The sequence below is a fragment of the Hyaena hyaena genome, unplaced genomic scaffold, assembly GCF_003009895.1.
Source record: "Hyaena hyaena isolate Hyena2069 unplaced genomic scaffold, ASM300989v1 scaffold_1166, whole genome shotgun sequence".
Taxonomy (NCBI): Eukaryota; Metazoa; Chordata; class Mammalia; order Carnivora; family Hyaenidae; genus Hyaena; species Hyaena hyaena.
This window is the reverse complement of record NW_024081797.1, coordinates 19,954-37,005: the sequence shown is the minus strand read 5'-3', so window position 1 is coordinate 37,005 and position 17,052 is coordinate 19,954. Positions and strand designations below refer to the sequence as shown.

The 17,052-nt window shown below is 34.7% G+C and overlaps 1 protein-coding gene across 6 annotated transcripts in view; it reads right to left on the bottom strand.

The window, feature by feature from the left end:
* Nucleotides 1-17,052, bottom strand: part of LOC120224363 (calcium-responsive transcription factor-like) — a 43,652-nt gene that overhangs the window by 9,808 nt on the left and 16,792 nt on the right. For 2 of the 6 annotated variants that reach the window (XM_039222609.1, XM_039222606.1), the window contains exons 9-11: nucleotides 15,314-15,342; nucleotides 4,690-4,824; nucleotides 433-517 (exon numbers count right to left, since the gene is read on the bottom strand). The gene's annotated coding sequence lies outside the window, so the exon portion shown is untranslated. Of the gene's footprint in view, nucleotides 1-432; nucleotides 518-1,614; nucleotides 1,731-4,689; nucleotides 4,825-15,313; nucleotides 15,343-17,052 lie in introns of all 6 variants that reach the window. The other 4 variants (XM_039222612.1, XM_039222611.1, XM_039222607.1 and 1 more) reach the window with 3 other exon arrangements.

Below are 17,052 nucleotides of genomic sequence, written 5' to 3'. Positions count from 1 at the left end.
ACATGCCCTCCCCAACAGCCAACCAATCGCAAGTCCTGATGATTCTATCTCCAAAATATATCCTGAATTTTTCCACTTCTCTTTGCCTCTTGTATCACTATCACTCTAGATCCAAATCACCTAAGCTTTCACGTGTGCCATTCTAATAACTTCCTGATTGCTCTACCCATTTCCATTTATGTCCCTGTATAACACATTCTTCTATAACATATAAACCCAGGTATATCACTTCTCCAGTAGAAATCTTCTAATAGGTTCTGTCTTACTCAGAATGAAATGACACTATGATTACCATGCACTCCATGGTTTTCTTCACTTTTTTTGACCTCAGCTCATACCACTTTCTCTATTGCTAATGCCACACTAGTCTGTTTTCTGCCCTTTAATACCTCTTTCTCACATCAAGGCCTTTGCATTGACTGTTCCTCCTACCTGTGAAGCTCCTCCTTCTGCTTTCTGAATGATGGCTCCTTTTCATCTGTTGAATGCTATCTTCCTAAAAATATCACCAAATAACCTGTTGATAAAGCAAAACTAAGTTTTTTGCTTATGGTAGTGAGGAGAATACTACTTTGACAGATCTTAGCAGTGTGTCTGAGGAGGAAGGGCAAAGGTGAGATATTTATGAGGTTTTGGGGATCTAATTTGAGTTTTTCAATGCAAGGGCCTCATTAGTTTTCAATAAACTCTGCAAGGCTGATGAGGAAACCTCAAGTCAAGTTACCCATCAAAGAGTCCTCCTCACAGAAGTGGGACAGATATATCTTAGTACCTTTGTCATGCTCAGTCATTGGCTGAGAGCAGCCTGTGAGAGCCAGCAGCTGGGCCCACTTGTCAATTACTTATTCTGCAATAGGAACTTTGAGGGCTCATTTTCACAGCTGCCATGGCCTACCTCTTGTGCTGAATAGATTTATCTCTTCCCACAGATCAGATGGCCAGTCTCCCATAGTTCTTCTGGGCCCATCTTCCTGAAGTGAAGCTCAGAAGGAGCCTCTGACACTGCAGTTGATCTTTGGAGCTAAAACTAGTATTCCTATTCTTCCACTTTCAGGAGTTATTCTAATTTTCCTCACTCTTAGGTATTACTTCACCAGGATTTAGGGCCTAACTGGCATTCTGACTCAAATTTTAATTTCTGAGAGGACTGAGTGCCCATACTGTTCTTGTGCTGTCACTGCTGAATGCATTCATTCACAGTTACAATGGGGCATGGGAGGACCAAAAGGTGTCCAAATGGATCATCTGGGCTCCACCTGCACTCCCCCTGCTCTAAGTCCTTCGCTGATCTGAGTAGATCATCCCTGCCAGTATGCTGATGCCTCTTTTGCCTGGATACATGGACTTCAAAGTGCACTGACAGCACCCTCATCTTATAGTTGAATAAAAACTTTGTGTTTCCCCTGGCAAGAGCAGGCTCACTTTGGGGATCAGGACCTCCAAACCTGGAAAGCCCAGAATTAAAAGGATGGGGAACAAAATCTCCAACTATGTCATCAGGAATTAAGGTAAATGGGGCTACTCCTGCTTCTGTCCCATGGTTACTGGGCCCATGTATTCTCCCTGTTGTGAACAGAGCACCAGACAGAGGTCTCTAATTTATGCATTTATTACCTCTTCAAGGACGGTATCTATCCTTTCAGAATGTTGCCTCTGAGTTAATGCTGAAGCTCTGCTTTTAAGGGCCATTTCAGCATCCTATCAATGTATCCTCCTGGGTGCAACAATTTCTTTAAGAAACAAATATCTCTCTGTAATTATACTGAATGTAGTGCTAACTTTATTTAAACTAGGTATCAACTTTTATTTCTCCTTAGATAAAACTGAAAGACAGAAAATGAGGAATTGTTTAGTTATTTTTCTAATGAGCATCTTTGTCATATTGTTTTTATAAATTTTAAGGAAACTATATACATAACAAAATCCAAAAGTATTTTCACATCCTATAAATCTCTATTTTATTTATTTATGTATTTATTTTTAATTTTTTAAAAAGTAAGCTCTAGGGCCAATGTGGGGTTGAACTCACAATCCTGAGATTAAGAGTCACATACTCTACCAACTGAACCAGCCAAGTACCCCAATCTATATTTTTAAATATATAAGATTAACATTAAAGTATGTCAGTCATTGTTTTCTTTAGACTTTGTCCAAGTATTCAAAGCCTATGTATCAACTAACTTAGTTTAACCTTTGTCTAAGGTTTTTAAGTTAACCAAGGAACTAAAAATTGAAATTTTAGTTAAGTATAAAGTTCTTAAGAATTTTGATATTAAAGTATTTTTAAAATTTTTTTTTTAAAAAAACTTAAGTAATTTCTATACCCAACATGGGGTTTGAACTCATTGCCCCGAGATGAAGAGTCACATGCTCTTCTGACTCAGGCAGCCAGGCATCCCAAGAATTTTGATATTATAGAAATAATTTAAGATTATTCCTTTTGAGAGATACCCATCATTACAATTTTATCTAGTTAATCATGACTCTAAATTTTTGTAACCTTAATTTATAGAAATAATGACACTAATAATTTGTCCCATAAAACCAATGTGAGAAATATATAAAGTTTAAATTATGAGATATTCAATCTTCTTGTATAAACTAGCATATTGTGTTGGCATTAATTTCATATATTAAAGTCAGGAACATAATTGTTTTTCAATCCTTTAAACCACTATGATTAACTCATTCTATCAGGAATATCTTATGAATATTTTCTGTATAATACATAAACTTTGTATTCATAAATTAAATTGTAAAAAGTCTGTAAATCCTGGTTCAGAACCTTTCATCTTGGAACCAAGAAGGTTTTTTTCTTCTTTTCTTGTAGTTTTAACCAGAAATATCTCTTAAAAGCAATTTTAAAGATAAAGAAACACAAAACAATTTAATGATTTTTCTATTATAGAAATTTCTTCATTAGATATTACTAGATTGAGTTTATAATGACAGAATAATTGTTTTCATCAATTAATCTTTAATGTTTCCCTAGGAAGGGAAAAGGAGAAAAGGAATAGGAATTAAAAATGAGAGGGACCCAGCTTTAGTCAAATACAAAATTATCATTGTAAAAGACAAATTACTTCTCCTTAATTAAAGAGAGGGGAAAGTTTAGATGCAAGAAAACCAATTCTGACATACGTGCTCACAAGAGAGGGTGAAAAAGAGGGAGGGAGAATTGGTCATTACAGCTGGTTTAAATATAAATTTAGGTCCCCTGATGTTTGATTTTTATGATTAAAATGCCAGTAATTGTTAATATTTGAAGTAGAAAAATTAAAGGGTATTTCTTACATTAAACAAAGTGATCTTTCTCTTTTAGACCAACAGGACTATCTCCTTATGGGGTATTTTGAAGGGAAGGAGAAAAAGTCAGAAGGAGAGACAGTACAGAGGGAAATAGAGGAACACAGAATGAGGAAGTAAAATGGAATAAAGGACATCATATTCAAATTGTTGATTTGAAAGGATCTAGAAAAGACAGTTCTAAATTTTTCTTGCCTTTGCCAAAGAATCTTATAAGGAAGTAATTTTATAATCTCTTGACTATATTGGAAGTTTCCCCTTGCTTTAAAATGTAGACAACTGTATGTTTGGTATATTGCTTTCTTTTTGCTTCAAAGTGCCTCCCCATAAGAACCATTTTGTTTGTATCAGAAGTTCCTCCCAAAATCAATTCTAATTCCAAGTAATCCTTTTATCAATTACAAAGCAAACAAGACACATAGTGCCTGGGTAGCTCAGTCAGTTGAGTGTTGGACTCTTGATTTCACCTCAGGTCATGATCCCAAAGTTATGGGATCAAGCCTGGCATCAGGCTCCTGAGGGGGTTCCTGCTTGGGATTCTCTCTCTCTCTCCCTTTGCCCCTCTCCCCTGCTTACACACTCTCACTAAAAAAATAAATAAAAGAAAGTAAACAAGACACATTTTGATTCTAGTATAAATACATATAAGATGCAGGAGTCCAGCCCAGAATGGCTACAGAACCAGACTAAAGATAAACATATAAGTCTGACAATGTAATCAAATGTGAACCCTGAATCTTAGGGACTCCCTCCTAAAGAGAACCAGATCCTCATTGACAAGATAAAACAAGAGTGGGCAAAGTTCTCATAAAACTTTCAGTTCAATGACTTGAGACAGTTTTTCCAAAGAATGCCAGTTTGAAGAGAAAACTTCTGAACCTACAAGTTTACATCCCTATGAACTTTCTCTTAAAAGATGCACAATGAAGAAATGACAAGGACAAATGTAGTATTGACAATAATAATGCAGATTCCTACTAAATAAAAGTTTTCAAACCTGATCAATCAATGGATTTTTAAAAGGAGTTTATTCCTAGATGCTACTTTCAAACTAAACAAAACAAACGCTAGCATTTGGAGTATTTGATGAAAAAAATTAGAAATCTTGGGGCACCTGGGTGGCTTAGTTGGTTAAGCGTGCAACTTCGTCTCAGGTCATGATCTCACGGTTCGTGGGTTCAAGCCCTGCGTCAGGCTCTGTGCTGACAGCTAGCTCAGAGCCTGGAGCCTATTTCAGATTCTATATCTCCCTCTCACTCTCTGAACCCTCCACTGCTCACACTGCCTCTGTCTGTCTGTCTCTCTCTCTCTCAGAAATAAATAAAATAAAAAAATTATATAGAAAAAATTAGAAATCAGAGCTCAGATCCAACATGAACTTACCTTACCAGTCATTGGAGAAACCCTGTGTAGGAGGCTCAAAGGGCCTCAGAAAAGCATGCTGTTTCCAACGTGACCAGATTTTGATAAGTCCATGACCGTCAAATGCTGGCTCCTTTAAAATACCTCCAAAATAACCTGTTGATAAAGCAAAACTGAGTTTTTTGCTTACTGTGGTAAGGGAGAATACTATCTGGATAGTCTTAGTATTTCACAGGGGATATCATAGGAGCAATACTTATGAGTTATGGGATCTAGTTTAAGTTTCAAAGCAGATCTGATTGGAATTACACAAAGTTTATACATGATACCTTTTTGATTGGAGACTGGGAAGTGAGAGTTTGAAAGTGATTCTTTCACAATCTTTTGCCTTCTTAGACTAATCTGTTTTTTCTTCCATGCTCTGAATTGTTCACTAGCCTGAAACTTCCTTGATTTACAATGCTTTTTCCTTTGTTTGAAATGATAATACTTACCATACCATTTTACAACTTGTTGATTAAAAAACTGTCTGCCACCACACTGTAAGTCCCCATAGAGCTAGGATTAGGTTTTATTAATCTTTTATATAACCAACAGGTAATGCAGTGTCTGATTCTCAATAAGCACTCAGCCACTGTTGATCACGGCTGGACAAAAACATATAAACATGCTGACTAATTTTCTGATTTTCAATTTATGGACATGAACTTTAAATGTACCCTTAATCAAGTAGACCCATTAATAATACTATATTTCACTTGCCTAATTACTCTCACATTAGCTTTTCTCCCCAACACTCTCCCCCAACACACTCATGGAGTCTGCCTTGTATCCCCTTACAGATGAGGTATCCATGGTCCTAGTTAAAGCCAAACCCTTTACCTGGGCACTAGATCCCATCTCCTTTCAATTACTCAAAGACATTTCTTCAGCAATTTTCTCCCCTCAACAACTTTCCCTTGTCTCTTTAGGTTGTTTTCCATTTATTTTCTATAAGGACACTCTAAAATCTTAAATACGGATGGTCATTCATTCAAAAATATTTTCAAAGCATCTATCACTGTCATACATCAATGAGCAAAAAAAGACAAAGATCCCTGATCCTGCATTTTATAATCTAGTTGGGAGAGACAGATAAACTATAGTTTATTCTTTAAAAAAAATTTTTTTTACATTTATTCATTTTTTGAGAGATAGAAAGAGACAGAAGGTGAGTGGGGGAGGGGCAGAGAGAGAAGGAGACACAGAATCCGAAGCAGGCTCCAGGCTCTGAGCTGACAGCACAGAGCCCCATGCAGGGCTCGAACTCACAGGCGGTGAGACCATGACCTGAGCTGAAGTTGGATGCGTAACCAACTGAGCCACCCAGGTGCCCCTATAAAGTTTATTCTTAACACAATGGCCAAAATGATCCTTTTAAAGAGTAAGTCATATTATGTTGTCATTCTTCTGCTCAAAACATGGCTATAGCTTCCCATTTCCACGCAGAGTAAAAGGCAAAATCGTTATGATGGATTGTTAGATCCTACGTGATCTGACTTCCTATTATCTCTCCGACCTCATTTCCCAGTACTCTCTCACTTGCTCACTCCACTCCAGCCACATTAGCCTTGTTTCTGACCTCCAGGCACAGCAAGCACTTCCCAATCCTGCAGTTCCCACTTACTGTATTACTCTGCATGCTATCTGCATGACTCTCTTATTCCCTTTAAGAATTTGTTTGCATGCACCTTCTCAATGAGACCCACTCCGGTTGCCCTATTTAAAATTGCAACTCGTTGGGGCGCCTGGGTGGCTTAGTCGGTTAAGCGTCCGACTTTCGCTTAGGTCATGATCTCGCGGTTCGTGGGTTCGAGCCCCGCGTCGGGCTCTGTGCTGGCTGCCAGCTCAGAGCCTGGAGCCTGTTTCAGTCTGTGACTCCCTCTCTCTCTGACCCTCCCCTGCTCACGCTGTCTCTCTCTCTCTCTCTCCTAGAAATAAATAAAACATTAAAAAAAAATAAATAAATAAAATTGCAACTCGTTGGGGCGCCTGGCTGGGTCAGTCAGTTGGGTGGCCAACTTCGGCTCAGGTCATGATCTGTGCTGACAGCTACCTCAGAGTCTGGAGCCTGTTTCAGATTGTGTCTCTCTATCTGACCCTCCCTGGCTCACGCTGTCTCTCTCTGAAATAAATTTTTAAAAAAGTTAAAAAAAACTTTAAATTGCAACTCATATCACACTAACCCCATATTTCCCTCTTTCCCTGCTCCATTTTTATGCTTGATCACCTGTAAACTTAACATATAAGTATATAATATACATATATAAATATATATCTTACACATAAATATATTTTCATATAAATATATAATGCTTATGTTTATATATAGTTACTATGTTTATTATTTATTATCTATCTCTCTCTACTGGACTGTAAGCTCCAAAAGAGCAAGAAATATGTCTGTTTTGTTGAACAAATGAATGTCCATATTTTAGATTTTAGAGTGTCTTTGCAGAATATAAATATAAAACGCCCAAAGTTTCTATAAAGCATTTATAGATGCAACAGTAATGGCCAGAAATTTGTTATTCAATTTCATTATAGTAATCAAAAAATTACTCTATCACTTCCATTTGGTCACCATATCTACCTTAAGAAATCTGTAATATTTAAAGTTTTACCCAGATTTTAGGAAAGCTTTTTGATTCAATGGGCTCCTTTAATGGATCATTTCAATAAGACTTTAAATGTATACTAAGCAAAATGTAAAATTCTTAGTCTAGTCTTCTAGAATTTCTACCATTTAACCTCTCTTACTATTCCAATCTTTACTCCAGCTTCATTCCTTCACTGAATCCTAAAGTGCTCACCAAAATGAACTTTAAAATGTATCCCCAATAAGCTGTATAATTCCATCTACTTGCTCCTTGAATTCTATACTTCTGCATTTTAATCTCATGTCCATATCCTGTCATGAAAGATCCAACTCAAAGATCCTATAATGAAAAGATGACTTGTTTTCTGGACTGTGTGGCCAAAGGAATGTGGAATGATACTGTACAGACCTTGCTACCAATATTAACTCTATCACTTAATAGTTTTTTAACAACCTCAAGCAAGTTATTGAATTTCTGAATTACAGTTCTCTCATTTGTGGGAGTCACCTTTAGTAACTAACAATAGTCAATGAATTCTGTCTTACTAAACAATATTCAATGAATTCTGTCTTACTAAAATATATTTTTCCTTGGGGTGGTGCCCAGATTTTAAAAGAATTACATTTCCTAGCATCCCCTGTAACTAGGGTGGTCATGTAACAGTATAACAGCTCTGATCAATAAGATAAAAATGGAAGTTGCATATGGGTCTCCTAAGAAAGACTTTTGGTTCACTCACTCAGCACAGGCCCTCTGCTCATTCCATTCTTCCTGTCTGAACTCTGATAAATTCTGGAGGTAGAACAACCACCATAGACAAAAAGCAACAAGTATGTAGACGAAAGCCACGTTAGAGATGCTTATATGAAAATATTAAAGGATGCTGGATTCCTAGTAGCCACATGGAACCACCATACATCCCAGATTTGGTTTCATAAAAAAATAAGACCTCTTTATTTGGTTAAGCCACCATAATCATGTCTCTGGTGCACACAGACAAAGATGCTACCTAATAGATACATCACCTTGAGAATAAGGATAATGTTTACCTTTCAGGGTTTAAAATTTAATTGTTAATATTAATTTTAAAAATGAATATATATTGAGTGGCCTGTTACAGATTCTAAGATCTCAACATGAGTTAACTCATTAAATCCTCATAATAGTTCAATTAGGTAGCTACTACTACTATTTGTTCAGAGGAAAGAAAAATACAAAGAACTGAAAGTTCAAGGAATTTGTCCAGAGTTACACAGCTAATAACGAGGAAGTGGGATTCAAATCTGTCTGACTTCGCAGCACAGGCTCCTGACCACCAGTCCAAGCTACAACAATAAGAAATTATTTGTGCCAGGTGAAATGCCAAGTGCTTTAACCAAACAATATAAAGCACCAAGTACAATGTCTGGTTCTTACTGAAATGTCAGTTCTCTTCCTTGCAAGTAATGTCATCATCTTCTTAATTCTTTTATTTTATGTTTTTATGTTAGAGAGAGAGAGAGCATGAGCAGGGCACGGGGCAGAGGGAGAGAGAGATCTTAAGTAGGCCCTACCTGAGCTGAAATCATGAGTTAGATGCTCAACTGAGTAACCAAGGTGCCCCATCTTTTTCTTCATTCTTATATAATTTTATCCATATTCCTATAATCAAATTTACCATTTTCTTTTTAGGTTTACTTAGTAGGACTGAGCTCATGTGTGAGCGCGTGTGAGAGTGGGGGAAGGGCAGAGAGCGAAGGAGAGAGAATCCCAAGCAGGCTCTACGCTTTCGCCATGGAACCCAATGTGGGGCTTGATCTTACAAACCGTGAGATCATGACTTGAGACAAAAATCAAAAGCCAGACTCTCAATCAACAGGGCCACCAGGCGCCCCTCAAATTTACCATTTTCTATATTGTATAAAGCTATATATCTCATGTAATAGACACTAAGTTCCAGTTAGTCAAACTTTTAAAGCATTCATTTTGGTATCCTACATGGCCTAACTCTGTCAGGTACACAGAAGGCTGAATCATTATGATGGGAAAGCCATGGTAGTGGAGACTGGAAACTACCATCAAAGGTGGTCGCTATACATAAGGCAGTTCTGGAGATTACTTTGGACCAATCCTATACCCTAAGTCCCACAATGATATACCTACTTGTCTCACTCAGATTTGTTGTATCTTACTTCATCTCATAATCTATCCTTGTGCTTCCTTCAACAACCTCATACTGATTCTCCCAACTCTAATGCTCCTGCAGAAACCCAAATGTGACACGGTATCAACATTGTCTGGAGAACTTCCATATCTAGTCAAGATGGAGTAAAAGTGACCAGACTTATCCTCCTGCCTGAAACAACTATAAAATTGGATAAAATATATGAAACGATTCTCAAAATGTTACACATGATGAGAGACAACAGTGATCCCTGAGAGATGTAAAACAGATGAGATGAGGTCTATATTATCCCAGATAGCTGTCTGAAGAGACTCCAGGCTGTGGCACATAGCATGGAAAACCAGACAGAGTCTCTCAGAGTAAAGGAGATGAAACTTGGAATCAAGGAAGGCCAAAGCAGCTAGAATTTGTAAGATAAAGTACTGGTAAAGAGAGCGCTATACAGAAAACTCCAGAGATCTGCAGAAGTTCACTCCCTAGCACTGATCATACTTAATGATCAGTGCATGAGTAGAAGGAAATGACTTGAGACTAGGGAAAAGAACGACCTGAAAGAATTTGGGAACAACCCTCTGAGGTTCAGAGGGTCTAGAAGAGCACCTATTCCCAGAGTAGAAAACTTCAGACAGTGTAGAAAACCTCATTAGTTCAAAAACAATGTAGAATACTCAGAAGGGATTTGCCTCAATAACAAGACAATACTAACACTACATTAAATGCTACTCAGTTCTACCTAATGAAGCTTCAAAGCAAGCATGAAAGGAAGAAACTGTTTCCAAAAAACTTAATTGTGTCCCAAAACAAAACTCAAGAATATTTATAAGAATACAAAAATATCCAGCACCCAGAAGTTATGTCTGGCATCCAATCTAAAGTTAGCAGAAATACAAAAAAGCAGGAAAATATATTAATATATACAAGATAACTGATTATTTAAAGTATAAATAGCAAAAAATGTATTGTCAGGGTTGTAAACTATGTAGAAATAAAATGTGTGACCACAATAACACAAAGAAGGGGAAAAGATGTGAGTATATTATTATAAGATTCTACATTGTCTGTTAAATGATGGAATACTGCTTGAAGGTAGACTGGGATAGTTAAAGATATACAGAATAAACACTAAAGCAATCATTGGCTAATAAGTCAATAAAGGAGATAAAATTGAATAATAAAAATGGGCAATTTCACCAAGGACAGAAGAAGGGAACAAACTACAGATGGAACAAATAGAAAGATGGAAGGGAAGACTTAAACACAACCATTTCAATAACAACATTAAATGCAAATAAAACCCACCATTTGTGAAATATGTAAAAGATGTAAAACAGGATAATGCATCCTGATAAACAAGTATGATTTATTCCAGGAATGAATGCAAGAATAGAAGGCTTCTGCCCTTTAAAATTAAATTAAAGCTTCATAACATACTGAGACTAAAAAAAAGAAAAACCATATGATCATATCAAAATGCATAGGAAAACCACCTGACAAAATCTAGTATTCCTTCCTAACAAAAATTCTCAGTAAGCTAAGAACAGAAAGAGTCTCTTTCAATTTGATAAAGGACATATGCAAAATTTATGATTAACATCATAACAGTGAAAGACTAAATGCTTTTCCCCTCAGAAAAGGGGAACAGAAACAAGGGAAGGATGTTCATTCTAATCCATTCTAATCAAAATCGTACTTTAGGTTCTAGTCAGTATAACAGTTGAGAAAAAGAAATACAAGGCGTCCAGATTGGAAAAGAAGATGTAAAACAGGATAATTGTCTATGTAGAAACTCTAAAAGAAACTACCAAAAAGCTATGAAAACTAATAAATGAGTTTAACAAGGCTGCAAGATTGAAAATCCATATAAAAAATCAACTGTATTTCTACATTAATGCAAAAATAAGAAGTTGAAATTTAAAAAACAATGTCATTTATAACTTCTTAGTGATAAATCTGACAAAAGATATATGAGATCTATGCATTGAAAACTCTAAAAAGAGAAAAAAATAAAGTATCAATATTAAGATTTCAATTATCCCCAAATTGATCTATAATATTCTACATGATCCCAGTCAAAATCCCATCAGGCATTTTTAAAAAAAGAAGCTGACAAGGTATTTCTAAAATTCACATGGAAAAACAAAGAACTAAGAATAATCAAAACAAAGAACTAAGAATTGCCAAAACAAAGTTGAAAGGAAGAATAAGGTTCAAAGCCACTGTAACCTGACTTCAAGACTTATAAAGCTATGGCAACCAAGACAGTGCTATTGGCATCAAGAGGCACCAGAGTTTCTCAATCTCAGTACTACAGACATTTTGGGCCAGACAATTCTTTGTTATGGGGCTATCCTGTGCATAGTACAAGGTTGAAGAGAAGCTCTGGCTTCTGTCAGAAATCAACAATATCTCCCTAGCTGACAATTTAAACCATCTCCAGGCTTTGCCCCATGGTTTTTAGAGGCAAAACTGCCCAGGTTGAGACCACGGAGATAGATAATAAATCAATGAAAAAGAACAGAGTCCTGAAAATTCACCCAAATGTATGTGATTAGTGTATTTTTCATCAATGGTATAAATTTAATTCAATGGAAAAATACAGTCTTTATGGTACTAAAACAATTGGATAGTCATATGCCAAAAATAGTCTTGTACTACGTATGTATATAAAAAGTAACTCAAAATAGATCATGCACCTAAATGTAAATTCAAAATTATAAAATTTCTTAAATGAAAACTCTGGAGAAAATCCAACCTTGGGTTAGGCAAAAGTCTTTTAGATACAACACAGAATTATGATCCATAAAGGGGGTGAAAAAAGGCACACTGGACTTAATCACAATAAGAATGTCTGTTCTTCTGCTCTTTGAAAGATTCTGTTAGGAAGGTGAAAAGATAAGCTACAGATCAGGTGAAAATTCTTGTAAATAACATTTCTAAAATGGACTTTTATCTAGAATATACTTTTTAAGCCTCTATAAGAATAAAACAATTCCATTTAAAAATGAGGTAAAGACTTAAACAGACACTTCACTAAAGAAGATATACAGATGGCAAATAACTCACGAAAAGATGTTTAACAGCACTGGTGATCGTAGAAATGGAAGTTAAAGCTACAATGAGATACTACTAGACAACTACACAGCATCATAATATGCCTACAATATCAAAAGCCTGTCCATACCAAGCATTGACTAGAACTCTCTTACACTCTTGACAGGAATGTAAAGGGGTACAATCACTTTGGAAAAATCATTTAAGAGTTTCCTAAAAAGTTAAATATATACCTAGCATATGACCCAGCTATTCCTCTGCTAGATATTACTTAAGAGAAATGAAACCATATATTCATACAAAGACTTTTATATAAATGTTCGTAGCAGCTTTATTTGTAATAGTCAAGAACTGTAAACAACCTAGCTGTACATCGACAGGTAAGTGGAAAAACAAATTATGGTATATTCATACATCCTGTGACACAGGATGAATCTGAAAATAACTATGCTGAGTGACAAAAGTCAGATAAAAAAAGGTTCATGTTATATAATTTGTATAAAATTATAGACAAAACAAATTGATCTCTGGTGACAGAAAGCAAATCAGTAGTTGTTTGGGGATGGTGACATGTGAGTGGAAAGCAGGGAGAAGGAGGGATGGATTACTAAGAGGCATTAGGAATCTTCTGGAGGTGATGTATACATTTATCAAAACTTACTAAATCATATACTTTAAATATGTACAGCTTACTGTATATCAATTATACCTCAATAAAAATATTTTTTTTAAATCTCTGCTGGTATCTGATTCCTACTCTGTACTATGGTTTTAGAATTCTTTATTTTCTTAATTGAGATATGACTGACACATAACATTAAGTTTAAGGTATACAATATGTCAATTAGGTAACTTTTATTTTGCAATATAATTACCTCCATAGTGTTAATTAACATCACTATCATGCCACATAATTATTCTTTTTGTGGTAAGAACAATTTAGATATAGTGTCTGAGCAACTTTGAATTTTACAATGCAGTATCATTGACTACAATTACCATGCCGTACATTAGAATTCCAGGATGTATTTACTAATCCCAAGTTTGTACCCATATAATATTTTCAAAGGTTCTCAATATTAACAATACAATTTAATTATTTTTCTCATGATTCAGAATTAGAATCCCTTAGGGGCACCTGGGTGGATCAGTTGGTTAAATGTCCAACTTTGGCTGAGGTCGTAATTTTCCAGTTTGTGAGTTTGAGCCCCAAATCAGGCACTGTACTGGCAGCTTCAGATTCTGTGTCTCCCTCTCTCTCTGCCCTTCCCTGCTCGCGCGCTGTCTCTGTCTCTCAAAAATGAATAAACATTAAAAAAGGGTTTTTTAAAATTTAGAATCCCTTAGCAAATTTTTCTTTCTGATTTATTCCTGAAGTTTTAAGAATTCAATCAGCAATGAATATTTGTATTTCACGACAGTATTCATAGCTAACATGTATGTGGTAAAATTACACTAAGGCTTTGCCATTACAGCTAAGTTAATTAAGCAGAATTATGTACTTAGATATTAAAGCCATACACCAATCAAGTAGTATAAAGCCTAAATCAGCTGATAGGAAATAGTTAATACAGTGCCCCTTCTGGAGAGTCAGATTTTCTATGGTCCCATAAAATAGGGAGGAATAAAGCAAAAGCACCAAAGAGGAAAAACATTAATGATCCCTCCTTTTAAAATCACATACTTCTGTCATTATGCCAAAAATATAAAGCTGTACTTGAAGATGTCCCAGTGCCAAGATGTAGAAAAAAGAATTACTCATACCTTATTACAGGCATTGTTTTAAAATGTTGATGGTTGGCTGAGATGAGAGTACTAAATGTGTATATATCCCTAAATGTAATGATAATAGGAGTTACTGGTAGTTATGCTGAAAAACTTACAGGTTCCAAATTGAACATGAATCTCTAGCCAAAGTTCTCAGGTAATTAAGATGTTTATTTACCATCTTAAAGATGAACAAAACTACAACTATCCCCAGAAAAAGTATAAAAAGAAAACTAACAAGTTTAAGAAAAAAATAACACAGGATTCTTTTAATGAAAAAAATTACATTATAACAAAGACACTATACATTGTTACAATATATATACACACAGTTTAAAACTGGTACAAATTAAATGACAACTTTCTCATACTCACATGATTAAGTATGTATTTTGACAGGATATGAAAGATGAAACACAAGCTGGTGGGCCTCAAAACTGGAAACTCTAATACAGGACCAGATCCCATTTTCTATCATTTTTGTGACTTTTAGAAAACATTTACCTTGGATAAGACAAGGTACTTCATATAAAAGCTTTTTCTTTTAAGCATGTTAACTGCTTATGGAGAAAATTATTATTGAGGGAAAAGCCCACCATGGTGGTGTTTATCTCTGATTCACTGTAGCATATATAAAATTCACTGGGAGGCTTTGGAACATGAAAAATACAATGATGAAAAAAGCTCAACTATAATTATGAATTTATAACTGCCCAACTTACTACTACAGATATTACACCTTATAATACATGACAGAAAAGAGCATATATCAAACTTTGCTGTAGAGCTGTTAGGAGAATGCCAAATATAGATAGTGAAAATTTTATGCACTTGTATTTAATACCCTATGCATTTAAAAAATAATCAAATATTTAAAATATGTAAACACACTTTTATAAAAGCGATGCTAAGCACCTTTAAAATACAATACTGATATATTGTGACTAAACATGCATTTAGAGGACAAATGAATTTTTAAAAATTTAGAAACCATTTTTAAAGAGCTACTCATTAAAATACTTACATGAAAATATTGATAGTTCCAGTTTCTACCTAAAAACCAAAAGAGTATACAATTAGGGATTTAAACCTTCCTTCATGCTCTTTTTTAATTTTGTTTTTTGTTTGTAGGGAGGATGCACTGTAACTTTCATCCTCCTAATAAAAAAGAAAACAGTACCAGAAAGAGACATTCACATAGAATGAAGTGAGAGAAATATTTTTAAACTATATTTTGTTCTTGTTCAAATGCCAAAATCTGAATCCTCTAACGTCTCTCATCCTCACAGGTAACTGACAAGAGTTTGTATCTTAAGAAGCATTTCTCCTTAGCAACTCAACATCAAAAAAGAAAAGAATGTCTCCAAAGGAATATAGTTCAATTGGTAAAATATTTAATAATAAGCTACTGCCATTAATGAAAAGTGAAGATTATTCAAAAACTTGAAAAAAGTTTCCATAAAAATTAGAAATAACAAATGAAAAGAATATTACCTACAAATGCAATAAAACTATAAATTTCAGACTTCTACCCTTTGAGTACACACAGACTACAAGAAAGCTGGGTTTAACTAAGAGCTGTGTTTAACTTAGAGTGACGTAATCAGATTTGGCAGCCTACCTCTGAAATGCTGATATCAAATATTTTCAATTCTTAGGAAAAAGAAAAGCTATTCTAGTTAAAAATCATATATGCAACTAAACATCAACTTTGTATTAAATAGGGGTATAAATAATAAATTTTATATTAAATAGGGTATAAATCTAAAGAGTAAGGATTTTTAGAGTTCCATTCACTTCTAATTTAACAATGCTTTACTTAGGCACATGCTGTGTACTTGCAACAATTAAAGTGAATTAAGAATAGGAGACTGGATTTTAGAAAAGCCAAAAATGATTCAGTCATGTAAAATATTAAGGTTAAATTTCATATTATATTCTGTATACTTTGAATATAAACATTAATATCCATCTGAAATCCTATTACTTTTAAATAGTCTTAAATAAACCCACAACCGGTCCCTGGGGTGAAAAAAGCCTTTAAATTGATCTCTTGACAGCTTATAATTGACATTTCTAGTTTACCAACCTTTCAGAAAACAGAAGCTTATAATGAATATAGTGATTAGTACTTATTCAGTATTTCAAGTAAATATACTTACTCACCAAGCAAATATAACACATCAGTTGTTTTAAAGTTTTAAATATGAGCTAAATTTTAAACTACAAATACTTACCTTGGAAATATTATAAATTCTAATACCACTAATTCAGTAAGAGCTCTGGCATAGAAAAATAAATACAACTCAAATTATTTTCTAACCAGAGCTGAATCTTCAATAGAAAATAGGAAAAAAAAAAATCTGTGGATATCAAAAAGTTCCTCAAATTATCTGTACACACCAGGGAAGTTTATTATTCTTTCTGAATTCTCTCAATTTCTGCATTTTTCTATCCACAAGTAGTGCTTTACCTACAATACTATATAAATCCATGCAATATACATTTATTTCTGTTGCTTATCTGGTCAATTCAAATTAAAACTCTAAGTACTTACCAAGAAATTTAAAATTTCTACTAGATAACTATTAGTATGCTATTGGTTTGTAGTTATAAGTATAAAAATTATAATGGAAAAAGCCAAAATGCAACTACAGTTTCCACAGATGTGAATGCTGGGCTTTACGTTATGTAAAATCTACTATTGTTTTATCTTTCCTAATGAGACAGACTACAAATATTCTCTCCCCTGTGCTAATTTAA